The sequence below is a fragment of the Motacilla alba genome, chromosome 1 (assembly GCF_015832195.1).
Source record: "Motacilla alba alba isolate MOTALB_02 chromosome 1, Motacilla_alba_V1.0_pri, whole genome shotgun sequence".
Taxonomy (NCBI): Eukaryota; Metazoa; Chordata; class Aves; order Passeriformes; family Motacillidae; genus Motacilla; species Motacilla alba.
The window spans coordinates 18,703,351-18,721,432 of NC_052016.1; the positions used below are offsets into that span (position 1 = coordinate 18,703,351).

At 38.5% G+C, this 18,082-nt stretch overlaps 1 pseudogene; it reads left to right on the forward strand.

Moving 5' to 3' along the window:
- The first annotated feature begins 790 nt into the window (after window positions 1-790).
- On the forward strand, window positions 791-17,546 carry LOC119698160 (annotated as a pseudogene).
- The last annotated feature ends 536 nt before the right edge of the window (window positions 17,547-18,082 follow it).

Below are 18,082 nucleotides of genomic sequence, written 5' to 3' on the forward strand. Positions count from 1 at the left end.
GCAGGAAGAAGAAACTGAGGATGACATCCTGTGCTCTCCATCTTGCTTCCATCCACAACATACTAAAAATCCCAAAACCTAAATTTCTCACCAAGTGATACACCTACACTACTCTCTATAATCTATTTCACACTTTTGTGGATTCTAGTCTATCTTGAAGTCTAGGAAACTTTCTCCATGAATGAGGGAGTGCTCCCCTGGGGGTCAGGGCACCCCAGAGCAGACAGAGAAATATTCCTGGTGCCCTAGGTTTCCACAGGTTTTGGTAGGTTTTTTGGGGTTTTGTTTTGTTTTGTTTTTGGTGGGTTTTTTTTTTTTTGTTTGTTTTTTTGGGTTTTTTTTTTTTTCTATTTTCATGCAAGAGAAATTTTCAGATCTTTGAACTTTATCAAAAAGAAAGGGATGTTCAAGATTCATACTATTTTTGAAATGTGTTATGCATACAATAGCTACAGAACCACAGAATACGCCGAGCTGAAAGGTTCCCATCAGGCTCACGGAGTCCAACTCCTTGCCTTGCACAGGACCATCCCTAAGAGTCACACCCTGCGCCTGACAACAGTGTCCAAACACTTCTTGAAGTCGGTCAGCCTTAGTTCTCTGCCCACTTCCCTGTGAGCCTGTTCCAGAGCTCAGACAGCCTCTGCAAGAAGTACCTTTTCCTGACATCCAGCCTAAACCTCCCAGCCCGGCCTCAGGCCGCTCCCTCGGCTCCGGTCGCTGGTTCCCTCAGCAGGTGCTGGGGCCGGCCAACAGGACGGGCCCGGCAGCAGCGGCCCGGGGAGGCTGAGGCGAGGCACCGCCCTCCCCTGCCCTTTCCTCCCCGGCGGGCGCTGCCGGAGCCGTGGCCGCCGCCCGAGGGCCCTGGTGGGGCCGCTACGAGCCGCTGGGTCCCGGCACAGAGGTGACGGGGCCGGGGAGGAGGGAGGAGGAGGGCTCTCGGTGGGGCTCCGGGCGGCTGCGGGACCCCGAGCGGTGCCCGCTTCCTCCCACGGCCACCTGAAACCCGCCGGGATTCCGCGTGGGATGCTTGCTAGTCTTCCCCCCGAAAGCGTAGCTGATGTGGCCTGGGATTTGTGCTTTTCGTGGATAAAGAGGGAATAATCTTCTGGCCGCAAACAGGAGCGGGGTTTAAGCAGGGAATGGGCAGGACACCCATGGGGGTGCTCCTCCACAGCCGAGCGCGCCGTGTTGTGAGGGCGCGTAGGCGCAGGGGCGGTGTGTTTGCCACGGCAGACTCACATCTTTATCGCCTGTTTGCAGTCATTTGTCGCATTATCGTGCAACCATTCGGCATTTTACTGAAAGCACAACAAAAATTACTGAGGGAAACGACAGAGGAGCGCCGGTTGTGTTGGTGGGTGTTTCACGGCACCTGCTGGAAAAAGCTGCAACTGCGTCCTGGGGCTGGGATTACTATAAGGAAATACAATGGTGTGTCCCAGTGACCGAGGGACAGAAATCACTCCTTGGTGTGCTGCAGTCACTCCTGGGCGTGGATACACACGCATTGCTCGGGCACTAGGGGAGAGTTCCTGTTTGCTTGCCTCTGTTACTCTTATCTCCAGTGCCTTATGAAATTGGCAGCAGTGCGCAAGCCTCATACTCTTGTCATGCATATGGCACATGTTAGTAGTGCTTTGTTTCTTAGGGTGTCCTGAAAGGATCCTGCTGTTTTTTAAGTATTAGCTATTGATAACTTCTAATATCTATATTATCAAATAGAGGGAAAAAAAACCAAACCAACAAACCCAAACCCTGCAGGATTTTGACTGTCAAAGATTTAAGTCACTCTATTAATTCATGAGGCTGTAGACCTCTCTTATTCTTCATCCTTTGTGTAAGGATGTATTGGTGGGAGAAGGTGGCAGGCAAAAAAAAAGTTTGTATAGGTATAGGCCTTTTGATAGCTCAGAATTAAATATCTTCTAAAACTACATGTTTAGTAAAGAAGAAAACAAAAACACCAACAAGAACATTGTTCTTTCAAGTATCATTGATACTTTTTCCTTTGTTCATTTTTAAACAGAAGTGCAGCACTGAAGAGAATGCTTCTTTCTTCAGTAAATTAACATATTCCTGGTTTAGCAGGTGAGAATTTATTAAACTGGTTGATGCTGTTCATTGGTGCTCACAGAATTGTAGACTGTGCTCTTAGATTCTACATCTTCAGTCTTGAGCCTGACCTTGAGAGTGCTGTTAGCCTTTTGCACAAAAATCAAAGTTTGCAACATTTAGAGATCACATTCAACTGTTTGGTGGGGTATAGTTTATACATAGTAACAGTCATTTTATACATTATTTAATGGCATTATTTAATAATGCCAATGTAACAACTTCCTAGACCTCTAGGAACAAATATTCTCTAGTACGTGTAAGGTATTTTCCAGGTAGCCAATTTCATGCTCATTTTCCTCCCTCTTTTATGGCAGGCCACAAAGGTGTTGTTGTCACTCATCTGCTCACATACACCAGGAACCTCCTCTGCTCCTTGGGAAATTTTCCACCAAAAAATAGGGACTGAAACTTCAGCTCTATCAAGTCTTACAATTTCCTATCACTTAATATGTTCAATTTTATTTCAAACAATTTTGTATGTTATGTCTTGTGACATTACTGATTTTTAACATTATTTTTCTTTGAAAAATTATTTGGGTCAGATAATATACACACTTCAAAAATCTCAGAGTGGGAAAAAACATATGAAAAGTGTTAGAACTGTTTCTTTATTCAATATTCTTAATTCTACAGATAATTGAAACTAGTATTTGCTATTAATCAGCTAACTCAAAACAATCAGATTATTTCAAGGATTCAGAGAATTCAGTTAAACTCTGGCCCTGTTGAAGTTGGGAGTTCACCTTTGCATTTACCAGTCCTTACATTTTAGACCATAAATACAAATGTTCAGTTTTTCTGGAAAGTTCGGTAGTGCACTGTTTCTGTATGACAGTGATGCATTCTCTAGATCATGGTATTCACCCAAATTTTCAAGGCAGGCTACATTTTGTATCTCAGAACTAATTCTACAATGTCTAACAAAAGAAGAGAAGGGAATAAAAACCCAAAACAACCAAAAAAGGTTTTTTCAGTTATTTAGCTATGAAGTAACTACAGAGAGGTTGTGGATGCACACTCCAGTGTCCATGCATGTGTCTCTGGTAGAGCCCCAGATGTTTGGGATGGTCTTAAAATCAAAGTACATTGTCAATATTAATCCTTTTGCATTTTCCCCACCTCAAAAATAGTATTGCACAGTTTGCTTTGAATTGTCACAAAGCTGACATGCTTATCAAAAATTCTAAATACCTGTGTTTCTTTCATGGTTCCTTTAGGCTCAGTGTATTGGTCAGCCCCGTTCTGGCATTTTTAAGACCAGGTTTAGTTTTTGTTGACACTGAAGTGGATAAAAGCACTTCATTAAAAGAAAAATTTAACAGATGAGGGTCTAGTGTAAGGAAATTTTCATTGTATTTGTGGTGAAATCCAGCAGTGTAATGTGGTTTACCTTGCTTGAAGATGAGCTGCAAGTAATGAGTCACCATCCCTGGAGGCATTTAAAAGGTATGTAGACCTTGCACTCAGGGACATCCTTAATAGTAAACTTGGTAATGTTGTATCATCTTAAGGGTCTTTTCTAACCTAAATGAATCTGGGATTCAATGATAATGCACTCCTGTGATAAAAAGGTGTTTTATTCCAGATCAGAATAGTAAGTGAATAATGATACCACTTGTCTTTTTATGAAATAGTATATTTCTCTGTAAAGAAGTATGATCAGAAATATAGCCAGATTCTGAGATAAAGATTCCTCAGAACTCTGTTCAGATGTGACAATCTCCATGGGCTCTCCTTACTCCAGGTGAATTTCAGTGTACTGAAGGTAACTGTACGTTCCACAAATTAGTCTGTAGCTTTCATATGATTACATCTGTTACTTTGATCACAGTTTATTTATATACACTAGATTACATCATTAGATTTGGAATTAGCGGTCCTGCTTTTTTTTTGCATGTTGTGTCTCAGGCTGTCCAAATGAATTCCTTTCTTTCAGAGTGGTGTCTCTGGGCTACAAGAACCCATTGGAAAGAGGTGACCTGCTTGAACTCAATGAAGGTGATTCACTATACAACGTGTGTCCTAACTTTGAAAAGCAGTGGAGAAAAGAAGTCCAGAAGTCTGTCTCAGGATTAATGGTAACTATAATTCTGACAATAGGCAATATCATTTTCTGAAGTTGAGTATAGAAGCTGGAGAAGATGTAAAAAATCCATTCATTTATTGAACAGCCTACATTTTGTAGGCCCCTCAGTGTTGAGATCAGTGATCTGCAGTATGGCTGCAGGATTTTTTAAATTGTTTAAATTCAAACTTGCCTCTTAGAAAGACACCTGGTTACATTTCAGCATTTCAAGTAGTGAGGTGCCTGCTGTGCCTGGTACAGAATCTACAGTGACTTTTACTTGTCATGAATTACCATGTTATCAAAAACTGTTCAACTCTTCTCTCTGAACTTCTCTATTTCCCTATGTCTTTTCTTTGCATCTGTGTTTCAGGTAGGTAGAGAAGTCCATTATCCGTTTGCTGTCCATCGTCACTATGATAATTAAAAAAGTCTCTGGGTTGTTGTTTTGGTTTTTGGTTTTTTTTGAGCCCTGTCAAGGATCTTCCCAATTGATTGAGCAAAATTCAAACTGAAAAAAATGTTGCTTGACAACTGAAAATACTCTGAAATAATAGAAGGGTTATTCAGCCTTAAATATAAAGTTGCTGCAAGCGTGCTATAAATGAGAATGCATTTATATGGAAGATTATCTCTGTTTATTCAGATACATTTTGTCTTGACCTGTGATAATAATTTGAGGATTAAAGTATATTGTAATTATACTCATGGTTGATAGGGGCAGCCCTAGGAATAGCATTCATCCTTTCCTGAATAATATTAGCTTGGCCAAATAAAATCAGACTTAATTTCTCACTCCAAAGCTTTTCTTTTATCTTTAGGAAATGTTCTTTTTCAGATGAAATTGATGGCTTTAGATGGACACACTAATATTACATATTTTATACTGTTAATGTGGGTGAAGTTCAAATTTTTTTTTCTCTGAATAATCTCTATACTTTTGTAATCTTGCAGGCTTCTTGCATCTAAGGAGTGCTATTTAAGAAAACAAGTTTCCACAAGCCATCTTTGCTTTTGCCATTATGACAAATATTTAAATATTTATTGATTAACATTGCATTTCTGAAAGTTACAGCTGACATTCTGGCTTTTATGAGTCCACAAGTAATGAAGTAAGTTTTTAATGTGTTTCATTTTTTCTTCAAAGAGCAATATTATTATTAAAGCTAAAGGGTTACCAGTTTCTAAACCTCCCTCTGCACGTTTATTTGAAAATGTTCTAATGAAGGAAAGCTCAAAGAGATCAGGAATTTCATAGCTAAAGGATTGAGACAAAATTAGTAAAAGTTCCACAGTATTGTTTTAAGTATTCAATATACAAAGATAAAATCAAATGCTGAGAAAAATGGACTAAAAAAGATACTTAACTTTCCTTCCATTTAGTCCTTTTTTTTTCCATCCCTATTTTTAAAATACTCACATAAATATATAATTTTTAATGGCATTTAATGGGAAAATGCAATGACTCTGTTATTGTGTTGCTGGTACTATGGTGTTGATAGAAATAGTTTTTAGATATTTTACTTACCACAGATGTGTTAAGAGATGATCAAATACTTGAGTGTTTATAAAGAAAAGAGATAATGAACAGAATTATTAGTTACCTCCAGAATATGCCCTGAATCAATGTAATCCTGATCAAAATGGTTAACTATAAAATTTGTTTGAACACATTGTGGCTGATGGTTATTTAGGATTATCTTTTATTAACACAAAAAGTCAGAATTTTCCTATAGGTTTTTTTTTCCTGTTCTTGCTCTTGTGGTTGGTAGTTTCTAAGTCCAAATACCAAATTTAAAAAAAAAATTCTTTTATAAAATTCTTTTCTTTTACTCTTTATTCATACTCCATTGTCAGAGAAGTCAGCAATAGCACGTTCATGTTGAGATTTGTATTTGAGAATTGCAAGAGATTGGAAAACACAGACAAAACCTCCCATTTTTTACATCATAATTTGTTGTGATCTTTAACCATATCTTGATCCAAAATGGATTCAATTAAACAAGTTGCCGGTGTCTTAGTTTGTGAAATGTTTGTTGTTGGCTGTTGATTTAATGGATGGAATTTAAAACAAATTTTCTTTTATTTTCAGAGCCATGATTGTGGCCAGTGAAACCCAGCCTAGTTCGTGTGGGACTGGCTGTGGCTATGCTATTGTCCTGTTTTTTGTGGTTCTCTCACAAACTCTTCTCCATCAGTTCTACCATTGCAACAGCATTCCTAAAGCAGTCAAAATCAAGACTGTAGTTGTTGGCCTGATCTACAAAAGGGTAATCACGTCAGCATTCCTAAAGGCTCTTCAGTTGCTGTTGAGGAACAGGTTGGATCTGGGAATTCATCTTTTCTGTCTGCTGTTCTTGGAGAAATGGAGAAACTTGAAGGAATGGTTCAGAGAAGAGTAAGATTGCCTGTCTTCCCCTGCCCTTTCCACTCCTCAAAACTCCACTTAAGCAGAACTAATGAACAGCTTTTCAGAGGGCATGTAGATTAATATAAGAAAATATTTAAAAGCACTTTGTTCCTATCCTGTAATCTTAAATTCTAAAGCTGACACATTCCACATTTTATGTGAAAATACAGACCATCAAACTGTGCTTTGATGTCTAATAAGAGCCAGTTTCCCAGTTTCATAGATATTACAATGGATCTAATATCTATATGCAGTGTAATATCACAGTTTGTCACTGTGATCTTTCCCTGGAAGACTTTGCTCCATACATGTCCCAGCTCTGTCAGTTTTATTCAAAGTCATAGGTGCTTTTTTATAGGAAAGCTGTTGTAGTGTAATATGCAGCAGATTGTTTCTATTACCTGACTTAATCAAAATTGTAACAATACTCAGATCATTGATGACAAATGATTACATTGATGATAAATTTTGATAGTGCTCACGTTTTGGAAGGAAATACTGGTGTTACTTTGAGGCAAAGCTGAAATTTCAAATTTATTTTTAAATGCTGTTTTATATGTTCAGAAAGCCCAAATTAAAAAAAAAGTGTTTCCAGTTCTTTTTAGGGTTCTGTGGCATATGTTTCTCAGCAGGCCTGGATTTGAAATGACAGTTTACAGGAAAATATTCTCTTAGGTTCCAATCTAAACAGGCCATACTACGACCTTGTTTTCGAGTCTTGTGCTTTACTGCCAGCTATGGAACAGTTACTCAATGGAGACCAAACAGAGATTGGAGAAAGGGTGAGAATTTGAGGTGTCAGAAATTAAACAGTAAGATAAGTTATGGATTCTATGGTTTTATGATTATCTATTTGATAATTAACACTGATGACTAATCAGTGTTCAGCCAAGTACATCCTGCCCATCTCCTTACTTTGGTTACTTACTTTTAACTTAAATTCTGTTCAAGTTCTGAGTGCTTAAAAACTTTGGAAATGGCTTTTTTCTCTATAGAATTTTCTATCTGCCCTTTCCTGTTCTTCAGGGGTTTCTTCTATAGTGTAAAAATGCCTGTATAATTGTAAATAAAAGATATTTTTTAGTTTCACAGAGCAGTTGCCATTTCAACCTTGCAGTTGCCCATTCTGGAGTGGGAATAATCAGCAGAGCCCAATTTTTGTCAAGACTGAGTATAATACACAGGTCTTTAGTATTTCTATATAAATGTGGATTGTTTTGGCTTTCTTTCCTTAGGGTGTCAATATAAGTGGAGGGCAGAAGCAGAGAGTGAGCCTTGCTAGAGCTGTGTACAGCAAGGCTGACTTGTATATCTCCTGGATGACCCTCTTCTGCTGTAGAGGTACATGTTGGAAACCATCTTTTTGAGAAGCTAATTGAAGCTAACCCTTCAGATCTCCTAAAAATCAAGGTAACCTCAATGGCTTCCTTTCAAATTGTACAAACTGCTTTGTACAGTCATTCTGCAAAAGCTCATCTCTTAACTAACAGGTTGATGACATGATGACAATTATTCTGAATAAAAAGGTTAAACAAAAAGCAGTACAGGGTACAGCCAGTACAGGGTACAGAATGAAAGGGTTCTTGTTGAACAGAGAAGTTCCTATGGAAAAGTGGAATCTGGAGGAATAAATTCTCCCGTTTAAAACCTTTCATGTGGGAAGGTAAGATTTGTCAAAATCTCAGTGGTATGAGTTAGTACAGATGATTCCCACTGCTGCCTGCAAAACACATGCTATTGGGTCAGTATTACTGACTTCACAATTGTCTTTTTCCTCTCTCCCTTTACCCTGTTCTTAATTTACCTGCTCCATGGCTTGTAAGTATTTGTTAGAAGCAAGAACTCCAGTGATGGTAGACTTGTAAGCACATTTTAAAATTGAGACTATCAAACTTCATGTAGTGTATTAAAAGCTGGAGTATCTAATTATTTTCTTTAAACATATTCTAAGCCATTCCTGAGCAGGAAACAGGTGAAAAACATTAAACATTAAGAAACAGGTAAGTACAAGTAATAGCAAGTAGCTAGAAGCTTATAGTTTGACATTACAATCAGCAATTAAAAGAGTGGTGTAGCAAAGTAGGCAATAAATAACAACAACAATAAGAAGTATAATAACAATGATAATAATAAGGTAGACAAATACATGAGCAAAATCACAGGAGAATTCCATTATAGCAGTCCAGCTATCACAACGGAATGGCTGCTTTTAGTATATGTTTATATTAAATAAATATAGAAAACATTGTGTTTCAGACTCATATACTGGTGATCCATAACCTCACCCTCCTACCTCACACTGATCTAATAATAGTGATGGAAGAGGGAAGATAAATCGAATAGGAGCCTACAAGAACTCATTTCAAGGAGAGCTAATTTTTCTGAGCTTGTTCAAGTCTTCAGTTCAGAGCATACAAGTGAGGAGACAAACCAGTGGAAGGTGACAAAATTTGTATACTGTGTTTGCTTAGTATTTTTACTTTTCATATCAGCTTCTCAATATATTCCCTCTCTATTCCTGGAAATGAATGAAAGAGTTGCTGGAAAATTAAAAGCATTCTAAAGTTTGCTACAGAATCGTAATTATAGGCTGAAAAAAAAGTTTTCAGTTTTGGCTTCTTGTGCTGTATGTATCTACTCATGGTATATTGCTGAAAATATTTTTCTGGTTTTTTTTCCCAATGTAGTGAGTTCTTCAAAGGAAGAGGGTCAGCTGGGAAGGGGTCTGCAACAGAAAGGGCTGCTGAAACACAAAAAGGTAGGTATTAAAAAGCCCCGAGCCACTGCTTAACTGTGATGCTAGAACAGCCCCAAGTGTTGAAGTCTGTGCCACCCTGCTTTGCTGTGGAAACCTGGGTTAAGCCTGAATGCCCTATTAGCAGTTGGCTGGGACATGTGTGCCTGGAGCTCATCTTCTGGATTCCGTCTATACAAAAGAAATCCAGTGAATGTGCCACATCCAAGGGGTCCAGTTCATGGGCTGCTTCACTGTGGGAACCAAAGTATGTTAAGCAGGAAAAATTTACCTGATTTTATAGTATTCTTTTTTGCTTAGCAATAAATGTATGTATTTTTTGATGATTTATAAGAAGATTTTAAAGTGTTTCCTGTTTGCAGCTCTTCCTCTGATCAGTGGAACATACACACTAGCAATAGAGAGGAAGTTGCTGCTGGTGGCATAAGTATCACTGATAGAAAAACATTGGACATTTGTTTTCATAAAAATGTCTTCCTTTGCAGTTGCAGTTTTTAGTTTCTTACATCTCTTTACTGAATTTAAAATAATACCTTACAAAAGGTTTTAACCAAAATTTTAAGTATGTAGTCTGAGATCGTCTATTTTGATGATCTACTACTGGCTGTATTTTTCTATTACATCGTAGTCCATCTTGTTTTGCATGTTTCAGAAAGAAGAATATGAAAAAAGCTTTTACTACTGTTGGAAAAACATTCTGTCTTAGGAATTTTAAATAGTTTTGTGCTAGAGCACAGACTGGAAATTTTGCATGGTAATAGTACTGCAGGATTTTCTTATGTTAGAAGCACACTTTCTGCAGTGTCTTTTAAAAAAATCTGCCACTTGCTAGAGAGATAGAAGAGAACAAGTGAAACAGTGTGGAGGTCAAAACCTCCTGGGAGGTTGTAGTTTAACTGAAATATGAGCAGTGGGATGGAGGGGTGAAGAAAGTATGAATTTCTGGCAAAGTAGTAGAAATAGGTGCTTAGAAAAAAGTGAGTTTACAGAAGAGACAGAATAGTTTGTGCCGACTACAGCTCATTTCACTCCAGACCTTGTAATGAAGTACATAAACCTGCTCCTACCCGTTCTGCTTTTCGAGTGGCCCAGGTCAGTTTTGAAATACCTGCAGGCCTTTGACTAGTGCTAGGTGTGGCTGACTATAGCTGCTTATATGGGCCAGAACGCACTGGCCATTAGCCAAAATCTATGGCTTAGCAGCTGGGCTGCAGAAACAGCACAAGTTAGTGATTTCACAGACTGGAAACAATCACAGAACTATAAACTTGGTATCTATGGGCTCCTGGTATTCATTCAAGGCAAGGGTGAATATTTGTGTCTGTTTCCTCACCATTTGCCTGGAGGTTTTGGTGAAGAAATAATGCTGGTGGTTTTAGGGTGTGCAACACGGTATAATAGTTAAACCTGGGAAGAGCACATACATACAGACATGTAGAGAAATGAATGTTTAATTTAATGATACTTTGTGAATTCTGGGAACATCCAAGTGTAAAATAATGAAGTTCTCTTAGCATCTCCTTGAGGAGGAGCAGCATTGATATCTAGCAGAGTGTTAGCAGGAGAGACTTAATGTCATGAAAAACATTCTCATCAAGTAGTAAGATGTATCAACAAAATGCAAATGTGTACGTTTGTCAAACTGAGGGAGGAAGCATGCCTGTTGGATTGCTGACTGTGGTAGAGAACAGTGACAGAAAGAAGCTCCATCCCCTTTCCCACCCCAGCCATTCATGCTGTCTTTTAGTTTATCCCTTCCCAAGGGCTGCTGGTTTGCTGTGGTGCCCATGTGCTTACCAGGGGCTCCCTCTCTGCTTCCCGGGCCTTGCATCATCAGCTGTTGGACAAAGTCTTGCACCTTCCTCTTCAGCAGTTTGACACCAACCCAGCTGGGCAGATCATCAGTAGATTCACAAAGGTAAAGGTAAAACTCGTGCATGTTTTCAGTTTTATCAAAATGAAGCTCGGGTGACTCAGTTGTAATTACTGATATAACAGTGATATGAAGACACTGCAAGTTTCAGCACATAAAGAACTATTTTCTTACAAAATCATCAAAATGTGTTATTGGTAGAAATTGTTTAGACCATATCCAAGATCATTAGGAGGCCATTCCTCAAAGACCATTCCTGCAGTGTAACTGATTTATCAGACCTAAACCTGGTCTGTTTAGTTGGTTTTTTTTCCACTGGAGGTGCATTGCATGTCAAAATCAAATGTTACTGTCTAAGCTGGTTAATACATTGAATTCACATTCTCAGAGGCATATAGACTTGAAGTTAATGTTATTTTCTACTTTTGTACTGCTTTGGCTTTAGTTGGAACCTCTAATTCACTAACAACTGTTACTTACTGCAACTGTTAATACTTCCACTCTTTTCATACCTAGATTGTTGCCATGCATTACAAATTACATGAAGCACAGTGAATGCTGATGGTGTTCCCTAGAACAGATCCAAGAGTGGTTGTGTAATATACTGAAAATCAGTTGATTTAGGTTTCACTCAAACCCTTAGTGTTTGGTAGCAATGCATTATAAAGTGGACTTGAAGAAGTTTTACCATGTACACTAAGAGATTACTATGAGTAATATTTCAGTACATTTCTAGAATTACCAGGAATTTCTGGCCTCCTTGTCAGTCTAATGCTTTATGTAAGCTTAAAAAAATAAATATTAAGTAACAAAAGAGCAAGAGCTGTGTCTTGTGGACTTAAAACACTTGAGCCTGTTCTACTACCATGACTAGTCCAAAAGCTATTCAGTCTATTTTGATTTTAGGCAAATAATAGTAACATATGAATACACATTTAGTTAGGATATAATCAGGGGAATCCTGTTAGTGTTTATGGAAGATACTTCAGTTTTATTCCATTTCTTAAGGATGCTTTCTCAAAATTTTTAGTGGAATTTACTCAGAAAATCATTATTCTTTGTTGCAGGATTTATTTATAGTGGATGTCTGTTTCCATTTCTACCTGTGAACTTGGCTGAATTGTACACTGGATGCTATTGGAACCATTCTGATTATCATATCTGCCTCACCCCTATTCATAGTGGTAGTTATTCCTCTGGGATACTTTTATTTTATTATCCAAGTAAGTGCATTGTTTTTTCTAGGGATTTCTAGATGTGTGTGGATGAAATATCTAAAAAAATCAAGGATACAGGCTCAAATTATTTGTAATTGTGAAGAAAAAAATGCATCCATATATAGAAAACATCTGAAATTGCTATCAGAGAAAGTCTTTGGACTTCTTGAAAGGAAATTTGAATACTTCCTGAATGTATCCTGGAATGGTTCGTAAATTTTAAAAACCTATGTATTTCTTTTCATACTTTTCTTTTTCTCTGGAAGATACAATTTTGATATAGACCCCAGAAATAAATCTGATGACGTTACATGAAGAAGTGAGGTGTATACAATAGTGAAAGTTAAAAGTTGAAGGGTAACCCAAAACAGCATAGGATGATGCTTAAACAGCCTGTGCAACTTTTGTAGTGTGTCAGTTATGCTACTGAAAAACCAAAAAATAATGTTTCACAAAGACTAATGACTGCATCTCTGTTTCTTGATGCTCAAAGTATGGTTTGCAATTAAAGACCTTAAAGATTCTTAAAATCACAACACAGAAGAATGAAAAGAGTGCCTGGATTCAGTCTCTGCTGAGGAGTTGAAATTCAAACATAATTACATTGAAGAAATAAAGGCTGACATGCATCTAAGAAAGATGCAGGACATTTTGAATTGAAAGATACATTGAAGTCTTAGTTGGTTGTTACGTGCATCTTGGAGTACAGCACATTTTCAATAGAATTTGGAGATAATGTTATTTTATTTTAACCTTGCCAGTAATTTATATACTGCACTTATGCCATCATTACGATGTTGGTGTGTCCCAAGAGACAGTAGGGGTTTTTTCTATTGTGCATACTTTTTTCTGTGTGGACGCTTTCATTTTTTAACACATTGAAAATTTACAGGGATTACCCATCAGAATCCTTAACTGGAACTTGTCTCTTCTATTCTATTAGAACTACTACATCACAAGTCCTTGGCAAATCCAACGGCTGGCAGAAGCATCACAGGCTCCAGTGATCTCCTACTTCAGTGAGACTCTGGCAAGGAGATCGACAATTCAAGCATTTGTCCACCAGGAGGGATTCAGCATTCCACAGGTCTTCAGTACACAATTCATACACATTTGGTTGTAACATATATCTTGTTTTAAGCAGCTTATGCTCTGCAAATCTGAACAACGTCTGACAGTTGTGAATTACACAGTATTTTCTCAACTGCAGTGCGAGTCTGATTTACTGTGGATGGAGTGTATTGGATCCACATCCAGATAAATGAACTGAGAGAAACCCAATAAAGCAGTGAACTTACAGGCTGGGTTCAGAATAGAACTGAAAGGTGAAAAGAAGGGAGACTGAAGCTTGTGAAGAGTAGGTGCAGTCTGGAACCTATGCAGTTGAACTGCATCAGTCAGGAGAGAGGATGAAGGTAAAAATCTGGGACAGAAACAAGAGCATGGCAAATACCAAAGCTGACAGAATGCATGTAACTTCTTCAGAGCCAAATACACCTCATACAAACAGCTTTTAAGAATCATATTAAAGTACAGATTTGCAAATTACTTTAATGTTGTTCTAGTGCAAGTAATATGAAGTTTAAATGAAGAACAGGCACAAGCTCTGCTACCACTTCAACTGTCCTGTTTGGTCACTGAGCTCCCCGAAAATTGTCACTGTTTTGTTTGCATGTAACTTGCTAATGACTGTTGGCCTCTTGTGCCTGTTGGGTCACAGCCACTGTGACTGCACTTGGTCAAGGTGTCTATTCACCATCTCTAGGAGCATTAGTTCAGTCTATAAATCTCTGCAGGTATTCTTGTTGCTGAATATGTCATCTTTCCTATAGGAAATTAAGGATATTTAACTTAGAGTCATAGCCTTTTAATTTTTCTTAACAGTGCTCATGAATGTAGTCTCGAGTGCTTCACAAACCTTAATAATAATTCATGTGCTGTGACAGTTGCCAGGTGCTGGTCTTTAGTCAGCCACAAAACCAGAGCACAGAGAATGCACAAGAAATCTCTTGCCCTTTATGTTTCACCTTAATGAAGAACTGAGCTCACAGAGACTGCACACAATTTTTGTCCTCCATTCACTAGTTTCAGACTGTTAAAATTTCCCTTTCAAAGATCCATTCCCCAGATTATTTGTCTCAGTTCGTTTTATTAATGTAAGAATTTATGACAGCCTGTTTTAGGATCATGTTGGAATTGTGTAGTCACATTCTACTGCTGTTTGGGACCCCATCTTGTTTTCTGGGACACTGCAGTCAAATCTGGATCCACTTGGAAAACACTCTGATCTTGAACTGTGGGAGGTGCTGGCATTATGTGACTTAAAGGATTTTGTCCAGTCACTGCCAAAGAAACTCTTCCATGAGATTTCAGAAAGTGGTGAAAATCTCAGGTACATAATCAAGCAAGTGCTAATGGTGTTATTTTCCAGTACTGTAGAACTAGATGATCCTTCCAGAAAATTTATTTCAGAAGGTATCAGGATAGAAATGACACATCTCCTGTCATTCTCAGTAGAACTATTCTGGTAGTGCAAGTTTTTTTGAGGTGACCAACTGGTCACAGTGGTATAAATTCTGATGGCCTGTGCTGTATGAGAAGCCAAGGGAGTGGACTATTTTCAGCTCAAGTATATAAGAAAGTGTAAAGAAGGGGGGCGTGGTGTTGCAACTCATGCAGCACCTCATTAGATTTGGGTAGAAAAGTGTTCATTTATTTAAATTAAAAAACAAATAAACCAGAAAAAAACCCAACAAAAAACAACCAATCAAAAAAAAAAAAAAAACAAAAAAACAAAAAACCAGCAAATTTCAAACCCACCAAAGTGCAGAGAGCCTATTCTTTTGTTCTATTTGCTTAAGCAAAACAACTCAGTTTTAACTTTGAAACATTAACCCATAGTTATGCAAGGAGGGTGACACTTGAAATAAAAGAACTCTAAACTGAGGAGACAAATATTGAAGCTTTCAGTAGCAGAGGGACAGGTCATAAATAGTGTACTGAGTATCAACCTGAATTTTTCAGACAGATAATTTTCCAAAGGACATTTCTGGAAGGTGCATACTACAGCTAACATATAGAAGCATCCAAACTGTTACACTGAACATCATTAAAAAGTGGTTCAGCATTCAATCTGGCTCATTCCTAGTTCCCACTATAATGTAAATATAAAACTGAAGACTGGGTTTAAGATTCAAAGTTCAGCCAAGGGTGTTGAAGAGTCCTACCTTAACTACTGATCCAGAAGAAATAAAATTCCAAAGCAGGATGAACATATTTCAGTAGTCTTTTCAGAAGCATAAAGTATTGTTAGGAAAGAAGTGCAGACATGCTCCACCATAATCTTAGCTTTATCTTGTGCTCCCTTTCCTCCACGTGCCTGACTTGCCCTTCTCAAATGTATTTTTAACATTTGAGTGTTTGGCAGAGACAGCTGGTCTGTCTGGCCCATGCTTTGCTACAGAAAACAAAAATCTGGTTCTAGATGAGGTGACAGCTTGTGTTGACATGGAAACAGATAACTTTGTGCAGTCCACCATCAAAAGAGTTTCACAACTGCACAGTGTTAACTACAGCCCACAGGTTACACACAATCATGGATTCAGAGGCGAGTTTTGATAAGCCATTTGAAAAATAAATTGCTTCCTTGAAATGCGTTCCCGTAATGCAGAGATATGTATACTGGGACTGGAAAATGTTGCTGAAGAGCTGATTTTTCTTCTGTAATCTTTCTGCTCCTGTATTGTAGAGTGCTTGTTCTGGATGCATGAAGGATTCTAGAATGTGATACACCACAGACTTTGTTACAATGAAAAATTGCCTTTTCTGAAATGGTTGCAGAGGCTGGGATAACAAGATAAAGAAAACTAGTAAGTGAATTCTGAAGGAACGCTCAAAGGATCTCCGGCATTCCACATATATAGGTGCAGTATTTTGTATTCCATATTAAATAACTAACTTACTCAAGAGCTCCTTGATGTTTACTACAACTACAATCTGTATAGATGCTCAGGTCTCTTAAAATTCAGATTTTATACAAATCACTTGTTTTTATCATATAAGCACTGGGACAACAGAATGAAGCAGGGATTTTCTTGGCATATGTTAAAACTGTTGCATTAGTAAAAACTGATTGAAAAATAAATCTTGCTGTTGACATGCTGGTCTTAACTTCAACTAAGTTGCTCTGACATTATGATTTAGTTACTAATTCTTATTATGATTACACATTCAAGGAAAAAAACCAAACTGCTTTTTGTGTGGACCCAGAGACAGATGTCACTTGGGGCTAATTTTTAGGACATACACATCCCCCCCATGTGGGTTCTTGAGGCAGTAAATGTGCCCCATTAAGTCAGTTTTCCGTTTGTGATTTCTGAAAAACCGAAAACCACATCTTACATATCTAACTGAGCATTACAAAATCTCATTGTAAAAGAATCCCAAAAAATGACGTCAGGTGGAGCTGCCACTTTGTTGGTAAATTTTAATGTAAACCTCCATACTAACTACAAAAGCGGGACAGGTTATGTACACTTACTTGAAGTGTCAGCTAAATGTATCTGCTTCTCTAGGCCACATTACTAATCATTTCCATTTTTATTGCAGTTCCTGAAGCTCTTGAAATTTAATACCAACATGTAATCAGTTGTGTTCTCATAAGATAAGATCTCCATCAACTGCTTAAAAAAACCCAACAAACTGAATACAAAATTCCAGGGTACAACCCTGTATATTAGTTTAATACTGACACCTGGTGTATCAAGTACAATCTTAATTTCTTGCCCAAGAGAAAGTTTTGGGCCTGTAGGCTAGGGGAGGTAGCCATCAGTACATTAGGAACCAATCCCTTTTGCAAGGTCTAGAGAAAACAGTCTGAGAGGCATCAGTGCATGGTAATTTTAATTTTATTTACTGTAATTTGTGAGGAGAGTTTTCTGTGCTTACTGCCAGGCCAACATAACCTTTCACTTCCAGCTAGCTTCAGAATGCAGCTGGGAGAGCTGCAGACTGAACAATGGCAAAGCCTGAGAGAAAAGAAAATGCTGGGCTAGTGTCAGCAAAGCCATTCCTTCTCTTTCAGCAAGCTGTACCCCTCATATTTGACTATAACTTCTGCAAAGGGGGTGCAGTGGAGGCAGAAGCAGCAGGAAATGCTCCTGCTGTATTTCCATGCAGCAATAGCTTACCAAAGCAAACCCCCTAACAGGCTTAGGGGGGGCAGGGAAAGGCACTTTTGCCTTAAGCACATCAGCCAGGGTCATGCAGCCTCTCCTCTCCTCACACACCTGATGTTGGAGACTCATTCCAGGAAACCAAGAAGGGCCACTTGGCTGAGTTCAGAACTGACTCAACCCACCAAACACCAGGGCACCAGCCAGCACAAGCAAAGCTATGTGCTAACTCTGAAGCTTGGCACACACCCCTGACCTTCCTCCTCCAAACAGGAATTCCCTGAGCTTCCTTGGTATTTGGGAATTGGGTTCCAGTCCTGTCCTGTGGAACTGCTCATAGGAAGAGTGGGACAGGCAGGGGACCAGAGCAGACCTCTGAATGAGGCTCATAAGGGGCCAGGACTCCAACATTCCCTCTAACAGGAAGGAGCATGGAGCAGAACCTGCTTATACCCTGCTCCCATTTCATT